Genomic DNA, 26,898 nt, shown 5'->3' with positions numbered 1-26,898 from the left:
TCAGTCACATTCCTCATCGATTCTCCTCCTTAGATCCAACCACAGCACCCACCTGTCTCAGGAGCCGACTGTGCTACCAATCATAATACTGGAAACAGTAAATTGCTTTTCTCTGTTTTAGAAAAGGGTATCACTGAAAGACCCTGTCGCAATATTGTGGACCAATATAGAAACCAATAAAACTTTTCTGTTAATGTAGCAGATCAACCCATTTATGCATCTGAACTGTATGTGTGTTGTTGGCACTTGTAGCCTTGTCTGCCTTTCTGTCTGTTTATCTATCTGTCTGTGTGTCCACCTGTTCACCTGTCCAGTTTCTCCTCCATTTTGGTCTGCCCATCTCACTGTCAGATGTGTTTCTGTCTGTCTGTCCCTTTGTTCATTTGTACAGGCATCCCTTTCTCCACCTGTTCACTCTCCTCCTGTATCTCTCTGGTTGGTGTCCCTCTGCACACTTGTACATCCATCCACCTGTCTATTTGTCTGCCTATCTATTCTTGGCCCATTTCTTCCTATTGATCTATTCCCCTGTCCCTCTATCTGCTTTCTGTCACCCTGTCCCTCTGCTTGCCTGTCCCTCCGTCCACATGTCCATCTCCCCTCCTGACTCTCCATCCACATGTCCATCTCCCCTCCTGTCCTTCCGTCCATATGTCCATGTTTCTATCATATTTTTATTTATTCATTTCTTTGGAATCACTCTTTGGAAGGTGGGGTCGAGCCACCTTTTTGAAATTCTGCTGACCTTCTGGTGAAAGTGCCCCAACCTGCTTTGGCGAAGAGAATTTTCCACATTCCAGTAAATTTGCCGAGGTTGTTGGAGTTGATCCCAGTATCAACAGGCTTCTATCATATTGAAGGACATTGCAAATGCAAGGTGCCTGGTGGCCAATTCCTGCTCCACTTCCTTCTGGTGTGTTGATACTATGAACCTGTTGTTACTGTACACTCCAGCCCTGAGTGCATTAACCCACAGTAAGTGATCATTGGCTACAGAGAAGGGGGCAGCACACATACTCTTGTTTGCATCAACAGTGCTGAGGTCCAAAGCTTTGAAAGCTGCAAGGAATAAACATCACCAATATCCTGTCCTGCTCCAACCAATGCTTCTACTTCTTCAGAATGCTGTCCAGGGTGACCCTCACCAACTTTTATTGCTGCACCATAAAATGCCTTGTATCTGGATGCATCATGACGTGGGGTGGCAACTGTTCTCCCATGACTGTGAGAAACTGCAGGGATTATGAACACAGCCTAGCACAGCATGGAAATCAACCTCTCCTCTATGGATTCTGTCTACAACCTCCCCTCTATGGACTCTGTCTACAACCTCCCCTCTATGGTGTCTGTCTACAACCTCCCCTCTATGGAGTCTGTCTACAACCTCCCCTCTATGGACTCTGTCTACAACCTCCCCTCGATGGACTCTGTCTACAACCTCCCCTCTATGGAGTCTGTCTACAACCTCCCCTCTATGGAATCTGTCTACAACCTCCCCTCTATGGATTCTGTCTACAACCTCCCCTCTATGGGGTCTGTCTACAACCTCCCCTCTATGGACTCTGTCTATATGGTGTCTGTCTACAACCTCCCCTCTATGGACTCTGTCTACAACCTCCCCTCTATGGACTGTCTACAACCTCCCCTCTATGGACTCTGTCTATATGGTGTCTGTCTACAACCTCCCCTCTATGGACTCTGTCTACAACCTCCCCTCTATGGACTCTGTCTACAACCTCCCCTCTATGGAGTCTGTCTACAACCTCCCCTCTATGGACTCTGTCTACAACCTCCCCTCTATGGACTCTGTCTACAACCTCCCCTCTATGGAGTCTGTCTACAACTTCTCCTCTATGGACTCTGTCTACAACCTCCCCTCTATGGAGTCTGTCTACAACCTCCCCTCTATGGACTCTGTCTACAACCTCCCCTCTATGGATTCTGTCTACAACCTCCCCTCTATGGACTCTGTCTACAACCTCCCCTCTATGGATTCTGTCTACAACCTCCCCTCTATGGACTCTGTCTACAACCTCCCCTCTATGGATTCTGTCTACAACCTCCCCTCTATGGATTCTGTCTATATGGAGTCTGTCTACAACGTCCCCTCTATGGAGTCTGTCTACAACCTCCCCTCTATGGATTCTGTCTATATGGACTCTGTCTACAACCTCCCGTCTATGGATTCTGTCTACAACCTCCCCTCTATGGATTCTGTCTATATGGAGTCTGTCTACAACCTCCCCTCTATGGAGTCTGTCTACAACCTCCCCTCTATGGATTCTGTCTATATGGAGTCTGTCTACAACCTCCCCTCCATGGATTCTGTCTACAACCTCCCCTCTATGGACTCTGTCTACAACCTCCCCTCTATGGACTCTGTCTACAACCTCCCCTCTATGGACTCTGTCTACAACCTCCCCTCTATGGACTCTGTCTACAACCTCCCCTCGATGGACTCTGTCTACAACCTCCCCTCTATGGACTCTGTCTACAACCTCCCCTCTATGGACTCTGTCTACAAACTCTCCTCTATGGATTCTGTCTACAACCTCCCCTCTATGGACTCTGTCTACAACCTCCCCTCTTTGCAGTCTGTCTACAACCTCCCCTCTATGGAGTGTCTACAACCTCCCCTCTATGGACTCTGACTACAACCTCCCCTCTATGGACTGTCTACAACCTCCCCTCTATGGACTCTGTCTACAACCTCCCCTCTATGGACTCTGTCTACAACATCCCCTCTATGGACTGACTACAACCTCTCCTCTATGGAGTCTGTCTACAATCTCCCCTCTATGGAGTCTGTCTACAACCTCCCCTCTATGGTGTCTGTCTACAACCTCCCCTCTATGGAGTCTGTCTACAACCTCCCCTCTATGGATTCTGTCTACAACCTCCCCTCTATGGATTCTGTCTACAACCTCCCCTCTATGGGGTCTGTCTACAACCTCCCCTCTATGGACTGTCTACAACCTCTCCTCTATGGATTCTGTCTACAACCTCCCCTCTATGGACTCTGTCTACAACCTCCCCTCTATGGATTCTCTCTACAACCTCCCCTCTATGGACTCTGTCTACAACCTCCCCTCTATGGACTCTGTCTACAACCTCTCCTCTATGGATTCTGTCTACAACCTCCCCTCTATGGACTCTGTCTACAACCTCCCCTCTATGCAGTCTGTCTACAACCTCCCCTCTATGGAGTGTCTACAACCTCCCCTCTATGGACTCTGACTACAACCTCCCCTCTATGGACTGTCTACAACTTCCCCTCTATGGACTCTGTCTACAACCTCCCCTCTATGGACTCTGTCTACAACCTCCCCTCTATGGACTGACTACAACCTCTCCTCTATGGAGTCTGTCTACGATCTCCCCTCTATGGAGTCTGTCTACAACCTCCCCTCTATGGTGTCTGTCTACAACCTCCCCTCTATGGAGTCTGTCTACAACCACCCCTCTATGGATTCTGTCTACAACCTCCCCACTATGGAATCTGTCTACAACCTCCCCTCTATGGACTGTCTACAACCTCTCCTCTATGGATTCTGTCTACAACCTCCCCTCTATGGACTCTGTCTACAACCTCCCCTCTATGGATTCTCTCTACAACCTCCCCTCTATGGACTCTGTCTACAACCTCCCCTCTATGGATTCTGTCTACAACCTCCCCTCGATGGACTCTGTCTACAACCTCCCCTCTATGGATTCTGTCTACAACCTCCCCTCTATGGATTCTCTCTACAACCTCCCCTCTATGGACTCTGTCTACAACCTCCCCTCTATGGATTCTGTCTACAAACTCCACTCTATGGACTCTGTCTACAACCTCCCCTCGATGGATTCTGTCTACAACCTCCCCTCTATGGATTCTGTCTACAACCTCCCCTCTATGGACTCTGTCTACAACCTCCCCTCTATGGTGTCTGTCTACAACTTCTACTCTATGGAGTCTGTCTACAACCTCCCCTCTATGGATTCTGTCTACAACCTCCACTCTATGGACTCTGTCTACAACCTCCCCTCTATGGATTCTGTCTACAACTTCTCCTCTATGGAGTCTGTCTACAACCTCCCCTCTATGGATTCTGTCTACAACCTCCCCTCTATGGATTCTGTCTACAACCTCCACTCTATGGACTCTGTCTACAACCTCCCCTCTATGTATTCTGTCTACAACCTCCCCTCTATGGATTCTGTCTACAACCTCCCCTCTATGGAGTCTGTCTACAACCTCCCCTCTATGGAGTCTGTCTACAACCTCCCCTCTATGGAGTCTGTCTACAACCTCCCCTCTATGGGGTCTGTCTACAAACTCCCCTCTATGGACTCTGTCTACAACCTCCCCTCTATGGACTCTGTCTACAACCTCCCCTCTATGGAGTCTGTCTACAACCTCCCCTCTATGGGGTCTGTCTACAACCTCCCCTCTATGGACTCTGTCTACAACCTCCCCTCTATGGACTCTGTCTACAACCTCCCCTCTATGGAGTCTGTCTACAACCTCCCCTCTATGGACTCTGTCTACAACCTCCCCTCTATGGACTCTGTCTACAACCTCCCCTCTATGGACTCTGTCTACAACCTCCCCTCTATGGACTCTGTCTACAACCTCCCCTCTATGGGGTCTGTCTACAACCTCCCCTCTATGGACTCTGTCTACAACCTCCCCTCTATGGATTCTGTCTACAACCTCCCCTCTATGGACTCTGTCTACAACCTCCCCTCTATGAATTCTGTCTACAACCTCCCCTCTATGGACTCTGTCTACAACCTCCCCTCTATGGATTCTGTCTACAACCTCCCCTCTATGGGGTCTGTCTACAACCCCCCCTCTATGGACTCTGTCTACAACCTCCCCTCTATGGACTCTGTCTACAACCTCCCCTCTATGGACTCTGTCTACAACCTCCCCTCTATGGGGTCTGTCTACAACCTCCCCTCTATGGGGTCTGTCTACAAGCTCCCCTCTATGGATTCTGTCTACAACATCCCCTCTATGGACTCTGTCGACAACCTCCCCTCTATGGACAATGTCTACAACCTCCCCTCTATGGACTCTGGCTACAACCTCCCCTCTATGGGGTCTGTCTACAACCTCCCCTCTATGGAGTCTGTCTACAACCTCCCCTCTATGGACTCTGTCTACAACCTCCCCACTATGGGGTCTGTCTACAACCTCCCCTCTATGGAGTCTGTCTACAACCTCCACTCTATGGACTCTGTCTACAACCTCCCCTCTATGGAGTCTGTCTACAACCTCCCCTCTATGGACTCTGTCGACAACCTCCCCTCTATGGACTCTGTCTACAACCTCCCCTCTATGTACTCTGTCTACAACCTCCCCTCTATGGACTCTGTCGACAACCTCCCCTCTATGGACTCTGTCGACAACCTCCCCTCTATGGACTGTCTACAACCTCCCCTCTATGGACTGTCGACAACCTCCCCTCTATGGACTGTCTACAACCTCCCCTCTATGGGGTCTGTCTACAACCTCCCCTCTATGGACTCTGTCGACAACCTCCCCTCGATGGACTCTGTCGACAACCTCCCCTCTATGAATTCTGTCTACAACCTCCCCTCTATGGACTCTGTCTACAACCTCCCCTCGATGGACTCTGTCTACAACCTCCCCTCTATGGACTCTGTTTACAACCTCCCCTCTATGGACTGTCTACAACCTCCCCTCTATGGACTCTGTCTACAACCTCCCCTCTATGGATTCTGTCTACAACCTCCCCTCTATGGACTCTGTCTACAACCTCCCCTCTATGGACTCTGTCTACAACTTCCCCTCTATGGATTCTGTCTACAACTTCTCCTCTATGGAGTCTGTCTACAACCTCCCCTCTATGGACTCTGTCTACAACCTCCCCTCTATGGATTCTGTCTACAACCACCCCTCTATGGACTCTGTCTACAACCTCCCCTCTATGGATTCTGTCTACAACCTCCCCTCTATGGACTCTGTCTACAACCTCCCTCTATGGAGTCTGTCTACAACCTCCCCTCTATGGACTCTGTCTACAACCTCCCCTCTATGGACTCTGTCTACAACCTCCCCTCTATGGACTCTGTCTACAACCTCCCCTCTATGGGGTCTGTCTACAACCTCCCCTCTATGGACTCTGTCTACAACCTCCCCTCTATGGACTCTGTTTACAACCTCCCCTCTATGGGGTCTGTCTACAACCTCCCCTCGATGGACTCTGTCTACAACCTCCCCTCTATGGACTCTGTCTACAACCTCCCCTCGATGGACTCTGTCTACAACCTCCCCTCGATGGACTCTGTCTACAACCTCCCCTCGATGGACTCTGTCTACAACCTCCCCTCTATGGGGTCTGTCTACAACCTCCCCTCTATGGACTCTGTCTACAACCTCCCCTCTATGGAGTCTGTCTACAACCTCCCCTCTATGGAGTCTGTCTACAACCTCCCCTCTATGGACTCTGTCGACAACCTCCCCTCTATGGACTCTGTCGACAACCTCCCCTCTATGGAATCTGTCTACAACCTCCCCTCTATGGACTCTGTCTACAACCTCCCCTCGATGGACTCTGTCTACAACCTCCCCTCTATGGACTCTGTCTACAACCTCCCCTCGATGGACTCTGTCTACAACCTCCCCTCGAAGGACTCTGTCTACAACCTCCCCTCTATGGACTCTGTCTACAACCTCCCCTCTATGGACTCTGTCGACAACCTCCCCTCTATGCATTCTGTCTACAACCTCCCCTCTATGGACTCTGTCTACAACCTCCCCTCTATGGACTCCGTCTACAACCTCCCCTCTATGGGGTCTGTCTACAACCTCCCTTCTATGGGGTCTGTCTACAACCTCCCCTCTATGGATTCTGTCTACAACATCCCCTCTATGGACTGTCTACAACCTCCCCTCTATGTACTCTGTCTACAACCTCCCCTCTATGGGGTCTGTCTACAACCTCCCCTCTATGGACTCTGTCTACAACCTCCCCTCTATGGATTCTGTCTACAACCTCCACTCTATGGACTCTGTCTACAACCTCCCATCGATGGATACTGTCTACAACCTCCCCTCTATGGATTCTGTCTACATCCTCCACTCTATGGATTCTGCCTACAACCTCCACTCTATGGACTCTGTCTACAACCTCCCCTCTATGGATTCTGTCTACAACTTCTCCTCTATGGAGTCTGTCTACAACCTCCCCTCGATGGACTCTGTCTACAACCTCCCCTCTATGGGGTCTGTCTACAACTTCTCCTCTATGGAGTCTGTCTACAACCTCCCCTCGATGGACTCTGTCTACAACCTCCCCTCTATGGGGTCTGTCTACAACCTCCCCTCTATGGACTCTGTCTACAACCTCCCCTCTATGGAGTCTGTCAACAACCTCCCCTCTATGGAGTCTGTCTACAACCTCCCCTCTATGGACTCTGTCGACAACCTCCCCTCTATGGACTGTCTACAACCTCTCCTCTATGGAGTCTGTCAACAACCTCCCCTCTATGGATTCTGTCTACAACCTCCCCTCTATGGACTCTGTCTACAACCTCCCCTCTATGGACTCTGTCTACAACCTCCCCTCGATGGACTCTGTCTACAACCTCCCCTCGATGGACTCTGTCTACAACCTCCCCTCTATGGACTCTGTCTACAACCTCCCCTCTATGGACTCTGTCGACAACCTCCCCTCTATGGACTGTCTACAACCTCCCCTCTATGGACTGTCGACAACCTCCCCTCTATGGACTGTCTACAACCTCCCCTCTATGGGGTCTGTCTACAACCTCCCCTCTATGGACTCTGTCGACAACCTCCCCTCGATGGACTCTGTCGACAACCTCCCCTCTATGAATTCTGTCTACAACCTCCCCTCTATGGACTCTGTCTACAACCTCCCCTCGATGGACTCTGTCTACAACCTCCCCTCTATGGACTCTGTTTACAACCTCCCCTCTATGGACTGTCTACAACCTCCCCTCTATGGACTCTGTCTACAACCTCCCCTCTATGGATTCTGTCTACAACCTCCCCTCTATGGACTCTGTCTACAACCTCCCCTCTATGGACTCTGTCTACAACTTCCCCTCTATGGATTCTGTCTACAACTTCTCCTCTATGGAGTCTGTCTACAACCTCCCCTCTATGGACTCTGTCTACAACCTCCCCTCTATGGATTCTGTCTACAACCACCCCTCTATGGACTCTGTCTACAACCTCCCCTCTATGGATTCTGTCTACAACCTCCCCTCTATGGACTCTGTCTACAACCTCCCTCTATGGAGTCTGTCTACAACCTCCCCTCTATGGACTCTGTCTACAACCTCCCCTCTATGGACTCTGTCTACAACCTCCCCTCTATGGACTCTGTCTACAACCTCCCCTCTATGGGGTCTGTCTACAACCTCCCCTCTATGGACTCTGTCTACAACCTCCCCTCTATGGACTCTGTTTACAACCTCCCCTCTATGGGGTCTGTCTACAACCTCCCCTCGATGGACTCTGTCTACAACCTCCCCTCTATGGACTCTGTCTACAACCTCCCCTCGATGGACTCTGTCTACAACCTCCCCTCGATGGACTCTGTCTACAACCTCCCCTCGATGGACTCTGTCTACAACCTCCCCTCTATGGGGTCTGTCTACAACCTCCCCTCTATGGACTCTGTCTACAACCTCCCCTCTATGGAGTCTGTCTACAACCTCCCCTCTATGGAGTCTGTCTACAACCTCCCCTCTATGGACTCTGTCGACAACCTCCCCTCTATGGACTCTGTCGACAACCTCCCCTCTATGGAATCTGTCTACAACCTCCCCTCTATGGACTCTGTCTACAACCTCCCCTCGATGGACTCTGTCTACAACCTCCCCTCTATGGACTCTGTCTACAACCTCCCCTCGATGGACTCTGTCTACAACCTCCCCTCGAAGGACTCTGTCTACAACCTCCCCTCTATGGACTCTGTCTACAACCTCCCCTCTATGGACTCTGTCGACAACCTCCCCTCTATGCATTCTGTCTACAACCTCCCCTCTATGGACTCTGTCTACAACCTCCCCTCTATGGACTCTGTCTACAACCTCCCCTCTATGGGGTCTGTCTACAACCTCCCTTCTATGGGGTCTGTCTACAACCTCCCCTCTATGGATTCTGTCTACAACATCCCCTCTATGGACTGTCTACAACCTCCCCTCTATGTACTCTGTCTACAACCTCCCCTCTATGGGGTCTGTCTACAACCTCCCCTCTATGGACTCTGTCTACAACCTCCCCTCTATGGATTCTGTCTACAACCTCCACTCTATGGACTCTGTCTACAACCTCCCATCGATGGATACTGTCTACAACCTCCCCTCTATGGATTCTGTCTACATCCTCCACTCTATGGATTCTGTCTACAACCTCCACTCTATGGACTCTGTCTACAACCTCCCCTCTATGGATTCTGTCTACAACTTCTCCTCTATGGAGTCTGTCTACAACCTCCCCTCGATGGACTCTGTCTACAACCTCCCCTCTATGGGGTCTGTCTACAACTTCTCCTCTATGGAGTCTGTCTACAACCTCCCCTCGATGGACTCTGTCTACAACCTCCCCTCTATGGGGTCTGTCTACAACCTCCCCTCTATGGACTCTGTCTACAACCTCCCCTCTATGGAGTCTGTCAACAACCTCCCCTCTATGGAGTCTGTCTACAACCTCCCCTCTATGGACTCTGTCGACAACCTCCCCTCTATGGACTGTCTACAACCTCTCCTCTATGGAGTCTGTCAACAACCTCCCCTCTATGGATTCTGTCTACAACCTCCCCTCTATGGACTCTGTCTACAACCTCCCCTCTATGGACTCTGTCTACAACCTCCCCTCGATGGACTCTGTCTACAACCTCCCCTCGATGGACTCTGTCTACAACCTCCCCTCTATGGACTCTGTCTACAACCTCCCCTCTATGGACTCTGTCGACAACCTCCCCTCTATGGATTCTGTCTACAACCTCCCCTCTATGGACTCTGTCTACAACCTCCCCTCTATGGACTCTGTCTACAACCTCCTCTCTATGGGGTCTGTCTACAACCTCCCTTCTATGGGGTCTGTCTACAACCTCCCCTCCATGGATTCTGTCTACAACATCCCCTCTATGGACTGTCTACAACATCCCCTCTATGGACTCTGTCTACAACCTCCCCTCTATGGGGTCTGTCTACAACCTCCCCTCTATGGACTCTGTCAACAACCTCCCCTCTATGGACTGTCTACAACCTCCCCTCTATGGACTCTGTCTACAACCTCCCCTCTATGGGGTCTGTCTACAACCTCCCCTCTATGGACTGTCTACAACCTCCCCTCTATGGACTCTGTCTACATTCTCCCCTCTATGGACTCTGTCTACAACCTCCCCTCTATGGACTGTCTACAACCTCCCCTCTATGGACTCTGTCTACAACCTCCCCTCTATGGGGTCTGTCTACAACCTCCCCTCTATGGACTGTCTACAACCTCCCCTCTATGGACTCTGTCTACATTCTCCCCTCTATGGACACTGTCTACAACCTCCCATCGATGGATACTGTCTACAACCTCCCCTCTATGGATTCTGTCTACATCCTCCACTCTATGGATTCTGTCCACAACCTCCACTCTATGGACTCTGTCTACAACCTCCCCTCTTTGGATTCTGTCTACAACTTCTCCTCTATGGAGTCTGTCTACAACCTCCCCTCTATGGACTCTGTCTACAACCTCCCCTCCATGGATTCTGTCTACAACCTCCCCTCTATGGACTCTGTCTACAACCTCCCCTCTATGGACTCTGTCTACAACCTCCCCTCTATGGATTCTGTCTACAACCTCCCCTCTATGGATTCTGTCTACAACTTCTCCTCTATGGACTCTGTCTACAACCTCCCCTCTATGGACTCTGTCTACAACCTCCCCTCTATGGACTCTGTCTACAACCTCCCCTCTATGGATTCTGTCTACAACTTCTCCTCTATGGAGTCTGTCTACAACCTCCCCTCTATGGACTCTGTCTACAACCTCCCCTCTATGGATTCTGTCTACAACCTCCCCTCTATGGACTCTGTCTACAACCTCCCCTCTATGGACTCTGTCTACAACCTCCCCTCTATGGATTCTGTCTACAACTTCTCCTCTATGGAGTCTGTCTACAACCTCCCCTCTATGGACTCTGTCTACAACCTCCCCTCTATGGATTCTGTCTACAACCTCCCCTCTATGGACTCTGTCTACAACCTCCCCTCTATGGATTCTGTCTACAACTTCTTCTCTATGGAGTCTGTCTACAACCTCCCCTCTATGGACTCTGTCTACAACCTCCCCTCTATGGATTCTGTCTACAACCTCCCCACTATGGACTCTGTCTACAACCTCCCCTCTATGGACTCTGTCTACAACCTCCCCTCTATGGATTCTGTCTACAACTTCTCCACTATGGAGTCTGTCTACAACCTCCCCTCTATGGACTCTGTCTACAACCTCCCCTCTATGGATTCTGTCTACAACCTCCCCTCTATGGACTCTGTCTACAACCTCCCCTCTATGGAGTCTGTCTACAACCTCCCCTCTATGGAGTCTGTCTACAACCTCCCCTCTATGGACTCTGTCTACAACCTCCCCTCTATGGGGTCTGTCTACAACCTCCCCTCTATGGACTCTGTCTACAACCTCCCCTCTATGGAGTCTGTCTACAACCTCCCCTCTATGGAGTCTGTCTACAACCTCCCCTCTATGGACTCTGTCTACAACCTCTCCTCTATGGGGTCTGTCTACAACCTCCCCTCTATGGACTCTGTCTACAACCTCCCCTCTATGGACTCTGTCTACAACCTCCCCTCTATGGATACTGTCTACAACCTCCCCTCTATGGATTCTGTCTACATCCTCCACTCTATGGAATCTGTCTACAACCTCCACTCTATGGACTCTGTCTACAACCTCCCCTCTATGGATTCTGTCTACAACTTCTCCTCTATGGAGTCTGTCTACAACCTCCCCTCTATGGACTCTGTCTACAACCTCCCCTCTATGGATTCTGTCTACAACCTCCCCTCTATGGACTCTGTCTACAACCTCCCCTCTATGGATTCTGTCTACAACCTCCCCTCTATGGATTCTGTCTACAACTTCTCCTCTATGGATTCTGTCTACAACTTCTCCTCTATGGAGTCTGTCTACAACCTCCCCTCTATGGACTCTGTCTACAACCTCCCCTCTATGGATTCTGTCTACAACTTCTCCTCTATGGAGTTTGTCTACAACCTCCCCTCTATGGACTCTGTCTACAACCTCCCCTCTAAGGATTCTGTCTACAACCTCCCCTCTATGGACTCTGTCTACAACCTCCCCTCTATGGACTCTGTCTACAACCTCCCCTCTATGGACTCTGTCTACAACCTCCCCTCTATGGGGTCTGTCTACAACCTCCCTTCTATGGGGTCTGTCTACAACCTCCCCTCTATGGATTCTGTCTACAACATCCCCTCTATGGACTGTCTACAACCTCCCCTCTATGGACTCTGTCTACAACCTCCCCTCTATGGGGTCTGTCTACAACCTCCCCTCTATGGACTCTGTCTACAACCTCCCATCGATGGATACTGTCTACAACCTCCCCTCTATGGATTCTGTCTACATCCTCCACTCTATGGATTCTGTCTACAACCTCCACTCTATGGACTCTGTCTACAACCTCCCCTCTATGGATTCTGTCTACAACTTCTCCTCTATGGAGTCTGTCTACAACCTCCCCTCGATGGACTCTGTCTACAACCTCCCCTCTATGGGGTCTGTCTACAACTTCTCCTCTATGGAGTCTGTCTACAACCTCCCCTCGATAGACTCTGTCTACAACCTCCCCTCTATGGGGTCTGTCTACAACCTCCCCTCTATGGACTCTGTCTACAACCTCCCCTCTATGGAGTCTGTCTACAACCTCCCCTCTATGGACTCTGTCTACAACCTCCCCTCTATGGGGTCTGTCTACAACCTCCCTTCTATGGGGTCTGTCTACAACCTCCCCTCTATGGTGTCTGCCTACAACCTCCCCTCTATGGATTCTGTCTACAACCTCCCCTCTATGGACTCTGTCTACAACCTCCCCTCTATGGACTCTGTCTACAACCTCCCCTCGATGGACTCTGTCTACAACCTCCCCTCTATGGACTCTGTCTACAACCTCCCCTCTATGGACTCTGTCGACAACCTCCCCTCTATGGATTCTGTCTACAACCTCCCCTCTATGGACTCTGTCTACAACCTCCCCTCTATGGACTCTGTCTACAACCTCCCCTCTATGGGGTCTGTCTACAACCTCCCTTCTATGGGGTCTGTCTACAACCTCCCCTCTATGGATTCTGTCTACAACATCCCCTCTATGGACTGTCTACAACATCCCCTCTATGGACTCTGTCTACAACCTCCCCTCTATGGGGTCTGTCTACAACCTCCCCTCTATGGACTCTGTCAACAACCTCCCCTCTATGGACTGTCTACACCTCCCCTCTATGGACTCTGTCTACAACCTCCCCTCTATGGGGTCTGTCTACAACCTCCCCTCTATGGACTGTCTACAACCTCCCCTCTATGGACTCTGTCTACATCCTCCCCTCTATGGACTCTGTCTACAAACTCCCCTCTATGGATTCTGTCTACAACCTCCCCTCTATGGACTCTGTCTACAACCTCCCTCTATGGAGTCTGTCTACAACCTCCCCTCTATGGACTCTGTCTACAACCTCCCCTCTATGGACTCTGTCTACAACCTCCCCTCTATGGACTCTGTCTACAACCTCCCCTCTATGGGGTCTGTCTACAACCTCCCCTCTATGGACTCTGTCTACAACCTCCCCTCTATGGACTCTGTTTACAACCTCCCCTCTATGGGGTCTGTCTACAACCTCCCCTCGATGGACTCTGTCTACAACCTCCCCTCTATGGACTCTGTCTACAACCTCCCCTCGATGGACTCTGTCTACAACCTCCCCTCGATGGACTCTGTCTACAACCTCCCCTCTATGGGGTCTGTCTACAACCTCCCCTCTATGGACTCTGTCTACAACCTCCCCTCTATGGAGTCTGTCTACAACCTCCCCTCTATGGAGTCTGTCTACAACCTCCCCTCTATGGACTCTGTCGACAACCTCCCCTCTATGGACTCTGTCGACAACCTCCCCTCTATGGAATCTGTCTACAACCTCCCCTCTATGGACTCTGTCTACAACCTCCCCTCGATGGACTCTGTCTACAACCTCCCCTCTATGGACTCTGTCTACAACCTCCCCTCGATGGACTCTGTCTACAACCTCCCCTCGAAGGACTCTGTCTACAACCTCCCCTCTATGGACTCTGTCTACAACCTCCCCTCTATGGACTCTGTCGACAACCTCCCCTCTATGCATTCTGTCTACAACCTCCCCTCTATGGACTCTGTCTACAACCTCCCCTCTATGGACTCTGTCTACAACCTCCCCTCTATGGGGTCTGTCTACAACCTCCCTTCTATGGGGTCTGTCTACAACCTCCCCTCTATGGATTCTGTCTACAACATCCCCTCTATGGACTGTCTACAACCTCCCCTCTATGTACTCTGTCTACAACCTCCCCTCTATGGGGTCTGTCTACAACCTCCCCTCTATGGACTCTGTCTACAAACTCCCCTCTATGGACTCTGTCTACAACCTCCCCTCTATGGATTCTGTCTACAACCTCCACTCTATGGACTCTGTCTACAACCTCCCATCGATGGATACTGTCTACAACCTCCCCTCTATGGATTCTGTCTACATCCTCCACTCTATGGATTCTGTCTACAACCTCCACTCTATGGACTCTGTCTACAACCTCCCCTCTATGGATTCTGTCTACAACTTCTCCTCTATGGAGTCTGTCTACAACCTCCCCTCGATGGACTCTGTCTACAACCTCCCCTCGATGGACTCTGTCTACAACCTCCCCTCGATGGACTCTGTCTACAACCTCCCCTCGATGGACTCTGTCTACAACCTCCCCTCTATGGACTCTGTCGACAACCTCCCCTCTATGGATTCTGTCTACAACCTCCCCTCTATGGACTCTGTCTACAACCTCCCCTCTATGGACTCTGTCTACAACCTCCTCTCTATGGGGTCTGTCTACAACCTCCCTTCTATGGGGTCTGTCTACAACCTCCCCTCCATGGATTCTGTCTACAACATCCCCTCTATGGACTGTCTACATCATCCCCTCTATGGACTCTGTCTACAACCTCCCCTCTATGGGGTCTGTCTACAACCTCCCCTCTATGGACTCTGTCAACAACCTCCCCTCTATGGACTGTCTACAACCTCCCCTCTATGGACTCTGTCTACAACCTCCCCTCTATGGGGTCTGTCTACAACCTCCCCTCTATGGACTGTCTACAACCTCCCCTCTATGGACTCTGTCTACATTCTCCCCTCTATGGACTCTGTCTACAACCTCCCCTCTATGGACTGTCTACAACCTCCCCTCTATGGACTGTCTACAACCTCCCCTCTATGGACTCTGTCTACATTCTCCCCTCTATGGACACTGTCTACAACCTCCCATCGATGGATACTGTCTACAACCTCCCCTCTATGGATTCTGTCTACATCCTCCACTCTATGGATTCTGTCTACAACCTCCACTCTATGGACTCTGTCTACAACCTCCCCTCTATGGATTCTGTCTACAACTTCTCCTCTATGGAGTCTGTCTACAACCTCCCCTCTATGGACTCTGTCTACAACCTCCCCTCCATGGATTCTGTCTACAACCTCCCCTCTATGGACTCTGTCTACAACCTCCCCTCTATGGACTCTGTCTACAACCTCCCCTCTATGGATTCTGTCTACAACCTCCCCTCTATGGATTCTGTCTACAACTTCTCCTCTATGGACTCTGTCTACAACCTCCCCTCTATGGACTCTGTCTACAACCTCCCCTCTATGGACTCTGTCTACAACCTCCCCTCTATGGATTCTGTCTACAACTTCTCCTCTATGGATTCTGTCTACAACCTCCCCTCTATGGACTCTGTCGACAACCTCCCCTCTATGGATTCTGTCTACAACCTCCCCTCTATGGACTCTGTCTACAACCTCCCCTCTATGGACTCTGTCTACAACCTCCTCTCTATGGGGTCTGTCTACAACCTCCCTTCTATGGGGTCTGTCTACAACCTCCCCTCCATGGATTCTGTCTACAACATCCCCTCTATGGACTGTCTACAACATCCCCTCTATGGACTCTGTCTACAACCTCCCCTCTATGGGGTCTGTCTACAACCTCCCCTCTATGGACTCTGTCAACAACCTCCCCTCTATGGACTGTCTACAACCTCCCCTCTATGGACTCTGTCTACAACCTCCCCTCTATGGGGTCTGTCTACAACCTCCCCTCTATGGACTGTCTACAACCTCCCCTCTATGGACTCTGTCTACATTCTCCCCTCTATGGACTCTGTCTACAACCTCCCCTCTATGGACTGTCTACAACCTCCCCTCTATGGACTGTCTACAACCTCCCCTCTATGGACTCTGTCTACATTCTCCCCTCTATGGACACTGTCTACAACCTCCCATCGATGGATACTGTCTACAACCTCCCCTCTATGGATTCTGTCTACATCCTCCACTCTATGGATTCTGTCTACAACCTCCACTCTATGGACTCTGTCTACAACCTCCCCTCTATGGATTCTGTCTACAACTTCTCCTCTATGGAGTCTGTCTACAACCTCCCCTCGATGGACTCTGTCTACAACCTCCCCTCGATGGACTCTGTCTACAACCTCCCCTCGATGGACTCTGTCTACAACCTCCCCTCGATGGACTCTGTCTACAACCTCCCCTCTATGGACTCTGTCGACAACCTCCCCTCTATGGATTCTGTCTACAACCTCCCCTCTATGGACTCTGTCTACAACCTCCCCTCTATGGACTCTGTCTACAACCTCCTCTCTATGGGGTCTGTCTACAACCTCCCCTCTATGGACTCTGTCTACATCCTCCCCTCTATGGACTCTGTCTACAACCTCCCCTCTATGGATTCTGTCTACAACCTCCACTCTATGGACACTGTCTACAACCTCCCATCGATGGATACTGTCTACAACCTCCCCTCTATGGATTCTGTCTACATCCTCCACTCTATGGATTCTGTCTACAACCTCCCCTCTATGGACTCTGTCTACAACCTCCCCTCTATGGACTCTGTCTACAACATCCCCTCTATGGATTCTGTCTACAACTTCTCCTCTATGGAGTCTGTCTACAACCTCCCCTCTATGGACTCTGTCTACAACCTCCCCTCTATGGATTCTGTCTACAACCTCCCCTCTATGGACTCTGTCTACAACCTCCCCTCTATGGATTCTGTCTACAACTTCTCCTCTATGGAGTCTGTCTACAACCTCCCCTCTATGGACTCTGTCTACAACCTCCCCTCTATGGATTCTGTCTACAACCTCCCCTCTATGGACTCTGTCTACAACCTCCCCTCTATGGACTCTGTCTACAACCTCCCCTCTATGGATTCTGTCTACAACTTCTCCTCTATGGAGTCTGTCTACAACCTCCCCTCTATGGACTCTGTCTACAACCTCCCCTCTATGGATTCTGTCTACAACCTCCCCTCTATGGACTCTGTCTACAACCTCCCCTCTATGGAGTCTGTCTACAACCTCCCCTCTATGGAGTCTGTCTACAACCTCCCCTCTATGGACTCTGTCTACAACCTCCCCTCTATGGGGTCTGTCTACAACCTCCCCTCTATGGACTCTGTCTACAACCTCCCCTCTATGGAGTCTGTCTACAACCTCCCCTCTATGGAGTCTGTCTACAACCTCCCCTCTATGGACTCTGTCTACAACCTCTCCTCTATGGGGTCTGTCTACAACCTCCCCTCTATGGACTCTGTCTACATCCTCCCCTCTATGGATTCTGTCTACAACCTCCCCTCTATGGATACTGTCTACAACCTCCCCTCTCTGGATTCTGTCTACATCCTCCACTCTATGGATTCTGTCTACAACCTCCACTCTATGGACTCTGTCTACAACCTCCCCTCTATGGATTCTGTCTACAACTTCTCCTCTATGGAGTCTGTCTACAACCTCCCCTCTATGGACTCTGTCTACAACCTCCCCTCTATGGATTCTGTCTACAACCTCCCCTCTATGGACTCTGTCTACAACCTCCCCTCTATGGATTCTGTCTACAACCTCCCCTCTATGGATTCTGTCTACAACTTCTCCTCTATGGATTCTGTCTACAACTTCTCCTCTATGGAGTCTGTCTACAACCTCCCCTCTATGGACTCTGTCTACAACCTCCCCTCTATGGACTCTGTCTACAACCTCCCCTCTATGGATTCTGTCTACAACTTCTCCTCTATGGAGTCTGTCTACAACCTCCCCTCTATGGATTCTGTCTACAACCTCCCCTCTATGGACTCTGTCTACAACCTCCCCTCTATGGATTCTGTCTACAACTTCTCCTCTATGGAGTTTGTCTACAACCTCCCCTCTATGGACTCTGTCTACAAACTCCCCTCTAAGGATTCTGTCTACAACCTCCCCTCTATGGACTCTGTCTACAACCTCCCCTCTATGGACTCTGTCTACAACCTCCCCTCTATGGACTCTGTCTACAACCTCCCCTCTATGGGGTCTGTCTACAACCTCACTTCTATGGGGTCTGTCTACAACCTCCCCTCTATGGATTCTGTCTACAACATCCCCTCTATGGACTGTCTACAACCTCCCCTCTATGGACTCTGTCTACAACCTCCCCTCTATGGGGTCTGTCTACAACCTCCCCTCTATGGACTCTGTCTACAACCTCCCATCGATGGATACTGTCTACAACCTCCCCTCTATGGATTCTGTCTACATCCTCCACTCTATGGATTCTGTCTACAACCTCCACTCTATGGACTCTGTCTACAACCTCCCCTCTATGGATTCTGTCTACAACTTCTCCTCTATGGAGTCTGTCTACAACCTCCCCTCGATGGACTCTGTCTACAACCTCCCCTCTATGGGGTCTGTCTACAACTTCTCCTCTATGGAGTCTGTCTACAACCTCCCCTCGATAGACTCTGTCTACAACCTCCCCTCTATGGGGTCTGTCTACAACCTCCCCTCTATGGACTCTGTCTACAACCTCCCCTCTATGGAGTCTGTCTACAACCTCCCCTCTATGGACTCTGTCTACAACCTCCCCTCTATGGGGTCTGTCTACAACCTCCCTTCTATGGGGTCTGTCTACAACCTCCCCTCTATGGTGTCTGCCTACAACCTCCCCTCTATGGATTCTGTCTACAACCTCCCCTCTATGGACTCTGTCTACAACCTCCCCTCTATGGACTCTGTCTACAACCTCCCCTCGATGGACTCTGTCTACAACCTCCCCTCGATGGACTCTGTCTACAACCTCCCCTCTATGGACTCTGTCTACAACCTCCCCTCTATGGACTCTGTCGACAACCTCCCCTCTATGGATTCTGTCTACAACCTCCCCTCTATGGACTCTGTCTACAACCTCCCCTCTATGGATTCTGTCTACAAACTCCACTCTATGGACTCTGTCTACAACCTCCCCTCGATGGATTCTGTCTACAACCTCCCCTCTATGGATTCTGTCTACAACCTCCCCTCTATGGACTCTGTCTACAACCTCCCCTCTATGGATTCTGTCTACAACATCCCCTCTATGGACTGTCTACAACATCCCCTCTATGGACTCTGTCTACAACCTCCCCTCTATGGGGTCTGTCTACAACCGCCCCTCTATGGACTCTGTCAACAACCTCCCCTCTATGGACTGTCTACAACCTCCCCTCTATGGACTCTGTCTACAACCTCCCCTCTATGGGGTCTGTCTACAACCTCCCCTCTATGGACTGTCTACAACCTCCCCTCTATGGACTCTGTCTACATCCTCCCCTCTATGGACTCAGTCTACAACCTCCCCTCTATGGATTCTGTCTACAACCTCCACTCTATGGACACTGTCTACAACCTCCCATCGATGGATACTGTCTACAACCTCCCCTCTATGGATTCTGTCTACATCCTCCACTCTATGGATTCTGTCTACAACCTCCACTCTATGGACTCTGTCTACAACCTCCCCTCTATGGATTCTGTCTACAACTTCTCCTCTATGGAGTCTGTCTACAACCTCCCCTCTATGGACTCTGTCTACAACCTCCCCTCTATGGATTCTGTCTACAACCTCCCCTCTATGGACTCTGTCTACAACCTCCCCTCTATGGATTCTGTCTACAACCTCCCCTCTATGGATTCTGTCTACAACTTCTCCTCTATGGATTCTGTCTACAACTTCTCCTCTATGGAGTCTGTCTACAACCTCCCCTCTATGGTGTCTGTCCTCAACCTCCCCTCTATGGATTCTGTCTACAACCTCCCCTCTATGGACTCTGTCTACAACCTCCCCTCTATGGATTCTGTCTACAAATTCTCCTCTATGGAGTTTGTCTACAACCTCCCCTCTATGGACTCTGTCTACAACCTCCCCTCTATGGATTCTGTCTACAACCTCCCCTCTATGGACTCTGTCTACAACCTCCCCTCTATGGACTCTGTCTACAACCTCCCCTCTATGGGCTGTCTACAACTTCTCCTCTGTGGAGTCTGTCTACAACCTCCACTCTATGGACTGTCTACAACCTCCCCTCTATGGGGTCTGTCAACAACCTCCACTCTATGGGGTCTGTCTACAACCTCCCCTCTATGCATTCTGTCTACAACCTCCCCTCTATGGACCCTGTCTACAACCTCCCCTCTATGGAGTCTGTCTACAACTTCCCCTCTATGGACCCTGTCTACAACCTCCCCTCTATGGATTCTGTCTACAACCTCCCCTCTATGGACTCTGTCTACAACCTCCCCTCTATGGAGTCTGTCTACAACCTCCCCTCTATGAAGTCTGTCTACAACCTCCCCTCTATGGACTCTGTCGACAACCTCCCCTCTAAGGATTCTGCCTACAACCTCCCCTCTATGGAGTCTGTCTACAACCTCCCCTCTATGGTGTCTGCCTACAACCTCCCCTCTATGGAGTCTGTCTACAACCTCCCCTCTATGGAGTCTGTCTACAACCTCCCCTCTATGGAGTCTGTCTACAACCTCCCCTCTATGGACTCTGCCTACAACCTCCCCTCTATGGAGTCTGTCTACAACCTCCCCTCTATGCAGTCTGTCTACAAACTCCCCTCTATGGACTCAGTCTACAACCTCCCCTCTATGGATTCTGTCTACAACCTCCCCTCTATGGACTCTGTCTACAACCTCCCCTCTATGGACTCTGTCTACAATCTCCCCTCTATGGATTCTGTCTACAACCTCCCCTCTATGGACTGTCTACAACTTCTCCTCTATGGAGTCTGTCTACAACCTCCCCTCTATGGACTCTGTCGACAACCTCCCCTCTATGGATTCTGTCTACAACCTTCCCTCTATGGATTCTGTCTACAACCTCCCCTCTATGGACTCTGTCTACAACCTCCCCTCTATGGACTCTGTCTACAACCTCCCCTCTATGGGGTCTGTCTACAACCTCCCCTCTATGGATTCTGTCTACAACCTCCCCTCTATGGACCCTGTCTACAACCTCCCCTCTATGGAGTCTGTCTACAACCTCCCCTCTATGGAGTCTGTCTACAACCTCCCCTCTATGGGGTCTGTCTACAACCTCCCCTCTATGGACTCTGTCTACAACCTCCCCTCTATGGACTCTGTCTACAACCTCCCCTCTATGGACTCTGTCTACAACCTCCCCTCTATGGGGTCTGTCTACAACCTCACTTCTATGGGGTCTGTCTACAACCTCCCCTCTATGGATTCTGTCTACAACATCCCCTCTATGGACTGTCTACAACCTCCCCTCTATGGACTCTGTCTACAACCTCCCCTCTATGGGGTCTGTCTACAACCTCCCCTCTATGGACTCTGTCTACAACCTCCCATCGATGGATACTGTCTACAACCTCCCCTCTATGGATTCTGTCTACATCCTCCACTCTATGGATTCTGTCTACAACCTCCACTCTATGGACTCTGTCTACAACCTCCCCTCTATGGATTCTGTCTACAACTTCTCCTCTATGGAGTCTGTCTACAACCTCCCCTCGATGGACTCTGTCTACAACCTCCCCTCTATGGGGTCTGTCTACAACTTCTCCTCTATGGAGTCTGTCTACAACCTCCCCTCGATAGACTCTGTCTACAACCTCCCCTCTATGGGGTCTGTCTACAACCTCCCCTCTATGGACTCTGTCTACAACCTCCCCTCTATGGAGTCTGTCTACAACCTCCCCTCTATGGACTCTGTCTACAACCTCCCCTCTATGGGGTCTGTCTACAACCTCCCTTCTATGGGGTCTGTCTACAACCTCCCCTCTATGGTGTCTGCCTACAACCTCCCCTCTATGGATTCTGTCTACAACCTCCCCTCTATGGACTCTGTCTACAACCTCCCCTCTATGGACTCTGTCTACAACCTCCCCTCGATGGACTCTGTCTACAACCTCCCCTCGATGGACTCTGTCTACAACCTCCCCTCTATGGACTCTGTCTACAACCTCCCCTCTATGGACTCTGTCGACAACCTCCCCTCTATGGATTCTGTCTACAACCTCCCCTCTATGGACTCTGTCTACAACCTCCCCTCTATGGATTCTGTCTACAAACTCCACTCTATGGACTCTGTCTACAACCTCCCCTCGATGGATTCTGTCTACAACCTCCCCTCTATGGATTCTGTCTACAACCTCCCCTCTATGGACTCTGTCTACAACCTCCCCTCTATGGATTCTGTCTACAACATCCCCTCTATGGACTGTCTACAACATCCCCTCTATGGACTCTGTCTACAACCTCCCCTCTATGGGGTCTGTCTACAACCGCCCCTCTATGGACTCTGTCAACAACCTCCCCTCTATGGACTGTCTACAACCTCCCCTCTATGGACTCTGTCTACAACCTCCCCTCTATGGGGTCTGTCTACAACCTCCCCTCTATGGACTGTCTACAACCTCCCCTCTATGGACTCTGTCTACATCCTCCCCTCTATGGACTCAGTCTACAACCTCCCCTCTATGGATTCTGTCTACAACCTCCACTCTATGGACACTGTCTACAACCTCCCATCGATGGATACTGTCTACAACCTCCCCTCTATGGATTCTGTCTACATCCTCCACTCTATGGATTCTGTCTACAACCTCCACTCTATGGACTCTGTCTACAACCTCCCCTCTATGGATTCTGTCTACAACTTCTCCTCTATGGAGTCTGTCTACAACCTCCCCTCTATGGACTCTGTCTACAACCTCCCCTCTATGGATTCTGTCTACAACCTCCCCTCTATGGACTCTGTCTACAACCTCCCCTCTATGGATTCTGTCTACAACCTCCCCTCTATGGATTCTGTCTACAACTTCTCCTCTATGGATTCTGTCTACAACTTCTCCTCTATGGAGTCTGTCTACAACCTCCCCTCTATGGTGTCTGTCCTCAACCTCCCCTCTATGGATTCTGTCTACAACCTCCCCTCTATGGACTCTGTCTACAACCTCCCCTCTATGGATTCTGTCTACAAATTCTCCTCTATGGAGTTTGTCTACAACCTCCCCTCTATGGACTCTGTCTACAACCTCCCCTCTATGGATTCTGTCTACAACCTCCCCTCTATGGACTCTGTCTACAACCTCCCCTCTATGGACTCTGTCTACAACCTCCCCTCTATGGGCTGTCTACAACTTCTCCTCTGTGGAGTCTGTCTACAACCTCCACTCTATGGACTGTCTACAACCTCCCCTCTATGGGGTCTGTCAACAACCTCCACTCTATGGGGTCTGTCTACAACCTCCCCTCTATGCATTCTGTCTACAACCTCCCCTCTATGGACCCTGTCTACAACCTCCCCTCTATGGAGTCTGTCTACAACTTCCCCTCTATGGACCCTGTCTACAACCTCCCCTCTATGGATTCTGTCTACAACCTCCCCTCTATGGACTCTGTCTACAACCTCCCCTCTATGGAGTCTGTCTACAACCTCCCCTCTATGAAGTCTGTCTACAACCTCCCCTCTATGGACTCTGTCGACAACCTCCCCTCTAAGGATTCTGCCTACAACCTCCCCTCTATGGAGTCTGTCTACAACCTCCCCTCTATGGTGTCTGCCTACAACCTCCCCTCTATGGAGTCTGTCTACAACCTCCCCTCTATGGAGTCTGTCTACAACCTCCCCTCTATGGAGTCTGTCTACAACCTCCCCTCTATGGACTCTGCCTACAACCTCCCCTCTATGGAGTCTGTCTACAACCTCCCCTCTATGCAGTCTGTCTACAAACTCCCCTCTATGGACTCAGTCTACAACCTCCCCTCTATGGATTCTGTCTACAACCTCCCCTCTATGGACTCTGTCTACAACCTCCCCTCTATGGACTCTGTCTACAATCTCCCCTCTATGGATTCTGTCTACAACCTCCCCTCTATGGACTGTCTACAACTTCTCCTCTATGGAGTCTGTCTACAACCTCCCCTCTATGGACTCTGTCGACAACCTCCCCTCTATGGATTCTGTCTACAACCTTCCCTCTATGGATTCTGTCTACAACCTCCCCTCTATGGATTCTGTCTACAACCTCCCCTCTATGGTGTCTGTCCTCAACCTCCCCTCTATGGATTCTGTCTACAACCTCCCCTCTATGGACTCTGTCTACAACCTCCCCTCTATGGATTCTGTCTACAAATTCTCCTCTATGGAGTTTGTCTACAACCTCCCCTCTATGGACTCTGTCTACAACCTCCCCTCTATGGATTCTGTCTACAACCTCCCCTCTATGGACTCTGTCTACAACCTCCCCTCTATGGACTCTGTCTACAACCTCCCCTCTATGGGCTGTCTACAACTTCTCCTCTGTGGAGTCTGTCTACAACCTCCACTCTATGGACTGTCTACAACCTCCCCTCTATGGGGTCTGTCAACAACCTCCACTCTATGGGGTCTGTCTACAACCTCCCCTCTATGCATTCTGTCTACAACCTCCCCTCTATGGACCCTGTCTACAACCTCCCCTCTATGGAGTCTGTCTACAACTTCCCCTCTATGGACCCTGTCTACAACCTCCCCTCTATGGATTCTGTCTACAACCTCCCCTCTATGGACTCTGTCTACAACCTCCCCTCTATGGAGTCTGTCTACAACCTCCCCTCTATGAAGTCTGTCTACAACCTCCCCTCTATGGACTCTGTCGACAACCTCCCCTCTAAGGATTCTGCCTACAACCTCCCCTCTATGGAGTCTGTCTACAACCTCCCCTCTATGGTGTCTGCCTACAACCTCCCCTCTATGGAGTCTGTCTACAACCTCCCCTCTATGGAGTCTGTCTACAACCTCCCCTCTATGGAGTCTGTCTACAACCTCCCCTCTATGGACTCTGCCTACAACCTCCCCTCTATGGAGTCTGTCTACAACCTCCCCTCTATGCAGTCTGTCTACAAACTCCCCTCTATGGACTCAGTCTACAACCTCCCCTCTATGGATTCTGTCTACAACCTCCCCTCTATGGACTCTGTCTACAACCTCCCCTCTATGGACTCTGTCTACAATCTCCCCTCTATGGATTCTGTCTACAACCTCCCCTCTATGGACTGTCTACAACTTCTCCTCTATGGAGTCTGTCTACAACCTCCCCTCTATGGACTCTGTCGACAACCTCCCCTCTATGGATTCTGTCTACAACCTTCCCTCTATGGATTCTGTCTACAACCTCCCCTCTATGGATTCTGTCTACAACCTCCCCTCTATGGACCCTGTCTACAACCTCCCCTCTATGGAGTCTGTCTACAACCTCCCCTCTATGGAGTCTGTCTACAACCTCCCCTCTATGGGGTCTGTCTACAACCTCCCCTCTATGGAGTCTGTCTACAACCTCTCCTCTATGGAGTCTGTCTACAACCTCCCCTCTATGGAGTCTGTCTACAACCTCCCCTCTATGGAGTCTGTCTACAACCTCCCCTCTATGGACTCTGTCTACAACCTCCCCTCTATGGATTCTGTCTACAACCTCCCCTCGATGGGGTCTGTCTACAACCTCCCCTCTATGGACTCTGTCTACAACCTCCCCTCTATGGATTCTGTCTACAACCTCCCCTCTATGGAGACTGTCTACAACGTCCCCTCTATGGAGTCTGTCTACAACCTCCCCTCTATGGAGTCTGTCTACAACCTCCCCTCTATGGACTCTGTCGACAACCTCCCCTCTATGGATTCTGCCTACAACCTCCCCTCTATGGAGTCTGTCTACAACCTCCCCTCTATGGTGTCTGCCTACAACCTCCCCTCTATGGAGTCTGTCTACAACCTCCCCTCTATGGAGTCTGTCTACAACCTCCCCTCTATGGACTCTGCCTACAACCTCCCCTCTATGGAGTCTGTCTACAACCTCCCCTCTATGGACTCTGTCTACAACCTCCCCTCTATGGACTGTCTACTACCTCCCCTCTATGGACTGTCTACAACCTCCCCTCTATGGACTGTCTACAACCTCCCCTCTATGGACTCTGTCTACAACCTCCCCTCTATGGACTCTGTCTACAACCTCCCCTCTATGGACTGTCTACAACCTCCCCTCTATGGACTCTGTCTACAACCTCCCCTCTATGGAGTCTGTCTACAACCTCCCCTCTATGGAGTCTGTCTACAACCTCCCCTCTATGGGGTCTGTCTACAACCTCCCCTCTATGGACTCTGTCTACAACCTCCCCTCTATGGGGTCTGTCTACAACCTCCCCTCTATGGACTCTGTCTACAACCTCCCCTCTATGGACTCTGTCTACAACCTCCCCTCTA

At 50.6% G+C, this 26,898-nt stretch overlaps 1 protein-coding gene across 1 annotated transcript in view; it reads right to left on the bottom strand.

Moving 5' to 3' along the window:
* Nucleotides 1-26,898, bottom strand: part of LOC132394797 (uncharacterized) — a 118,455-nt gene that overhangs the window by 18,545 nt on the left and 73,012 nt on the right. The gene's annotated exons all lie outside the window — the stretch shown is intronic.

This window comes from Hypanus sabinus, chromosome 5 (assembly GCF_030144855.1).
Source record: "Hypanus sabinus isolate sHypSab1 chromosome 5, sHypSab1.hap1, whole genome shotgun sequence".
Taxonomy (NCBI): domain Eukaryota; kingdom Metazoa; phylum Chordata; class Chondrichthyes; order Myliobatiformes; family Dasyatidae; genus Hypanus; species Hypanus sabinus.
Note: the sequence above shows the minus strand (reverse complement) of the source record. Positions and strands in the feature narration are given on the sequence as shown.